Source organism: Gracilinanus agilis, chromosome 2 (genome assembly GCF_016433145.1).
Source record: "Gracilinanus agilis isolate LMUSP501 chromosome 2, AgileGrace, whole genome shotgun sequence".
NCBI lineage: Eukaryota > Metazoa > Chordata > Mammalia > Didelphimorphia > Didelphidae > Gracilinanus > Gracilinanus agilis.
In genome coordinates, this window is record NC_058131.1 from 604721806 (window position 1) to 604726974 (window position 5169).

At 39.7% G+C, this 5169-nt stretch overlaps 1 pseudogene; it reads left to right on the forward strand.

Annotated features, from left to right (window-relative positions):
• Positions 1-1269: 1269 nt before the first annotated feature.
• On the forward strand, positions 1270-4707 carry LOC123234223 (annotated as a pseudogene).
• The last annotated feature ends 462 nt before the right edge of the window (positions 4708-5169 follow it).

Sequence of the window (5169 nt, forward strand, 5' to 3'; positions counted from 1 at the left end):
ATTACTTCCTGCCTTCCTTTAAAATTCTGCTCAAATCCTGCTTTTAGCAGGAAGCCATTTCTGTTCTATTTCCTTATTTCCCACCCTTTACTAGTTCCTTCCCTCTGAGATTACTTTCCATTTACCTGGTGTATATATTTTACATATACAGTTGGTTGACTTGTCACTCCCATGAGAATATGAACTTCTTGAGGGCAGGAACCATGTTTCTGCTCTATGACAGTGTCTAGAAACAGTACATGTTTAATAAATGTTTGTTGACTGCTTAATTGCCTCTTTGTCTGTCCATATTGCCCTGGATAGGTCACTTAACCATTCAGGATGGCAGAAAACTTTTTATAACTATAATTACATAATAGTTACTGATCTGCAATGGTAGGGTCTTCTCAAACAGTAGTTTCCCTACAACAATGAAATCAAAGATTCAGATCAAAACAAAACAAAGAGGGGCAGCTGGGTAGCTCAGTGGAGTGAGAGCCAGGCCTAGAGACAGGAGGTCCTAGGTTCAAACCCGGCCTCAGCCACTTCCCAGCTGTGTGACCCTGGGCAAGTCAATTGACCCCCATTGCCCACCCTTACCAATCTTCCACCTATGAGACAATACACCGAAGTACAAGGGTAAAAAAAACAAAAACAAAACAAAACAAAAAAAAACAAAGAACAGGAGAAGACAGAAGAGTTTGCATAGCATTACCTCATAAAATAATAATGTGAGAATGAGAGTTGGCTCAATCAATCATCCCTATTCCAATTACAGTAACAAGATTCTCCAGCTCTGGTGCTTTTATCAGGTATTAACACCTCCACTGAATCAATCAACAATGGCATTATCTGGCAGGGGAAAAAAGTCCTTAATCAATTTGGAAGGAGTGAAAACCATTGAATGTAATAAAATGATGGTCCACTGAAAGTGGATTAAGATTGTTTGATGCAGAGTTTAAAAAAGTGGAGAAACCACTCCCCAGACATCAGGGCTACTTCTAGTTCAGAATACATATTTTATGATAGCAGGCCTCCCTGGTGATAGGACAGTTCAATCTAAACTCCTGAGAAGGGATCGTTTGAGAATAAGGAGAGAAACTGGAGGTGTTGGACCTGGAATCAGGAAAACCTAAGTTCAAATCTGGCCTCAGACACTTACTAACTATGCAACTCTGGGTATAATTTGCTTCAGTTTCCTCATCTGTAAAATGAGCTGGAGAAGGAAATGACAAACCACTCCAGTATCTTTGCCAAGAAAATCTCAAATGGAGTCACAAAGAGTCAGAAATGACTGAAATGAATGAACAACCACAACCTGGGCATCCTAGGAGTGTTCTTAAAACAGCCACATCCTCATTGAGAGCCAAGGACAAAGTAGATACCCTGAGAAAGGGAGTTTTAGGACTCGAGGAGCCCCGCAGAGAAAGGTACCATATCTAAAGAAGAGCTTTATGAACAATGCTATCAAACTCAAGTAGAAATAAGAGCCACTAAACCATACATAAGAATCCCTGTGATGGGCTGATGGGGATATTATTGTGGATGTAGACACTAAACAATAACTCTAGTCCAATTATCAATAATATGGAATTAGGTCTTGATCAATGATACATGTAAAACCCAGTGGAATTGTGCATTGGCTAAGGTGGGGTAGGGGGATTTGGGGGAGAGGGATAGAACATGAAATATGTAACTAAGGGAAAATATTCAAAATAAAAATTAAAAAATAAAATAAAATAAAGTATCTAAATGAAAAAAAAAGAATGCCTGTGAACCACATGTTGACTTAGTTTTAAAATGTAACATTATCTATGTTTTATTATATTTTTATTTAATTTGTTAAATACTTACCAATTCAATTTTAGTCTGGTTTCTACATTCCAGAGTGTTGTGGGCTTCATAAGGCTTGTAGTCTAAGAGTTTTTGACACTTCTTTTCATAAAAACCCTACTAAGGGTAGAAAAGTACTTCTGGAAACCAAGAGCTATATTTCTTATAAGATACTCTCTAAATTGAGCCCACTTTGCCCTGCATCCTGTGGGAGGTATCCTGTCTGGCTTTTTGACATCAGCTGGATAATCAAAAAGGAAGATATCAGACAGAGCTCACAAACAATAAAAAAAGAACCAAAAAGAAACCACTCCCCAGACTTCGGGGCTACTTCTAGAATCCTATAGAGACATGTAGTTAGTCACCCTTTGGAGAATCAACCCACAAGTGCAAATAGAGGTTGAGAAAGTAGCCCCAGAGCCTTCCCAACAGTTAAAAGCTGTGGAAATGAAAACAAATCTACAAAAAGCTTGGTGTGCGATCTAGATGACGTGCTTCATAGGAAGAACATTCATAGATGAATGAATAGACGGAAAATGCTATAAATCTGTCAATGTTTCTGTAATCATCCATTTTCATCAGAGTTGACAGGAACCATCCCTTTTGGACTCAATACCTCAGTCCCTAGTCCTGGATGTCAAAACTACACTTAAGAAGATCAATTTGGGAAGTGAGACTGGTCCAGATCAAGTATAAACTGAAGAAATCCATGCCAAAGGTGACACAGTCTTGAAAGCACTAAGGAATCATTTTACAAGAGAGCACAGGGCAGAGGTGATACTAAAAGAATAGGGGAAGGAAATCCTGGATGATATTAGGGATAACGAATAGGATCATACCTGTGATTTCATTTGTGTAAAGAACCCCCAGGTGAGGAGATTCCCTGTATCAATTCACATTGACACCTTTTCTGCAACTTACAGTCTATTTTTGCCCAGGGTTGCCTAGGATCCTGAGAGGTTAATTTACTTGTCCAGTATCACAAAGGTAGAACCTTAAGTCTCCCTGGCTCTAAAGTCAGCTCTTCAGGGGCAACTGGGTGGCTCGGTGGATTGAGAGCCAGACTTAGAAATGGGAGGTGCTGGGTTCAAATCTAGCCTCAGATACTTCCTAGCTGTGTGACCCCAGGCAAGTCACTTGACCCCCATTGCCTAGCCCTTACCACTCTTCTGCCTTGGAGCCAATACACAGTATTGACTCTAAGACAGAAGGAAAAGGTTTTTTCAAAACAAATAAATAAATAAATGAATAAAATAAAGTCAGCTCTTCATCAATCATTCCACAATATAATAGAGAAAATGAGCAGCTAGGTGGCACAGTAGACCTAATGCCAGGCCCAGAGTCAGGAAGGCTCATCTTCTTGAGTTCAAATCAGGCCTCAGACACTAGCTATCAGACCCTTAGTAAGTCACTTAACCCTGTTTGCCTCAGTTTCCTTATACAATGAGCTGGAAATGGAAATGGCAAACCACTCTGGTATCTTTGCCAAGAAAATCCCAAATGGGGTCACAGAGTCAAACATAACTGAAAATAACTGCCACCCTATTCCTTTATCCCAAATGCTCATCAATCTCAGCAGCAATATGTGACAAACAGGACCCCAAACCTCATGAGTAGAATGAATTAGAGCCATCAGAATGAGAAGATTGGGTTCTTTCTTTTGGGAGAGAGTTGCATCTTGTGTGGAGATTGGGGATTGGGCTAGGACCTTAGCAAAGATTGTGGCAGAGGGCAAGACTTGGACCATCTCATGAACTGAAACAGCTCTCACAAGGACCTGGTAGGCAAGTACCAGCAGATATTGGAAAAAGCCATTCAGTTGCCTGAGGCAGAACAGCTTGAGGCTTTAAAACCTTTATGGAAGCAAGAGAAAATTCTAATGTCAGTCTAGTTAGCTCTACAATTTTTGTACTCACCTACCTAATCTGCCTGACAGCACTGCCAGAGAAATCTATCATTTCACCTTGGAAAAGATCCAGCCCAGAGCCATTTCATTCGAGGAGCAGGTTGCTTCAATAAAACAGCATCTTGCATCAATAAATGAGAAAGAAGACTGGAGAAATGTAGTACATGCTGATGGGAATTCCCTTGGAAATGAGACAGAAACAGTACAATGCGGATTATAAATTGGAGACCTATCTGGAAATTGCCAGATTCTGTCTGGAAGATGATGACCCAGTCCAGGCAGAGGCTTACATAAATTGAGCTTCTCTGCTCCAGAAAGAATCAATGAACAACTACAGATCCACTAGCAGGTATTCTATGTTCATGTTCTTGACTATAGAAGGAAGTTCACTGAAGCTGCCCAAATTTACAATGAGGTCTCATATAAGACAAGAGAGCATGAAAATGAGAGACTAGAGGCCTTTAAGAAACATGCTTTGTATTGTACCATCTTAACATCAGTAGGATAAAAGCACTTGAATGCTAGATACTCTTTTTAAGGATGAAAAGGGTCAGCAGCTCACAGCTTATGGCATCCTAGAGAAAAATGTGTCTAGAAAGGATCATCAGAGGAAATCAGCTACAAGAATTTGCCACTATGTTGATGCCTCACCAAAAAGTAACTACAACTGATGATTCCAACATCTTGGATAGAGCTGTCATTGAGCACAAATTGTTGTCTGCAGATAAGTTATATGATAATATTAGCGTCAAAGGGCTCAGAGCTCTATTAGAGCAGCATAGGCAGAAAAGATAGCATCTCAAATGATTACAGAAGGGTGTATGAATGGATTTGTTGTTCAAACGGATGGAATAATTCATTTTGAAACCCAGGAGGCTTTGCTAATACAGGACAAACAGATTCATTCACTTTGTTTCCAAATGAATAACTTTTTGGAGAAGATAAGTCAAACAGCCCTAGAGCAATCATCACAGATCATGGAAACTTAGATGACTCAGTGGCTCAACACTAATTTGATGGCTTCTGCAATGTCTCCTTTCTTCTACAGATTAATTTCACTTTAACTCTAAAAAAATGTGTATTATGGTCCTTCACATTTCAGTGTCCTCTTACAGCAGGATCTATTTAAAGAAGCTTTACTTAAGAAGAGATGGTATAAATGAACACTTGAAAATGTCTAAATCTTTAGTTCTCCTATTTGGTAGGTGTCTATCTAGCAGACTAATTCGGTTGTTTTGAGGTATTTGTTTAAATTGATGGATTGAAACCCCTGTGACTAAAAAGATTTGCTACAGTTCTTTACCTTGTGGTATGTTGTGTGTGTGTGTGTGTGTGTGTGTGTGTGTGTGTATGAGAGAGAGAGAGAGAGAGAGAGAGAGAGAGAGAGAGAGAGAGAGAGAGAGAGAGAGAGAGAGAGAGAGAGAAAGAGATTCTTCCCTGCTCATCTTCCT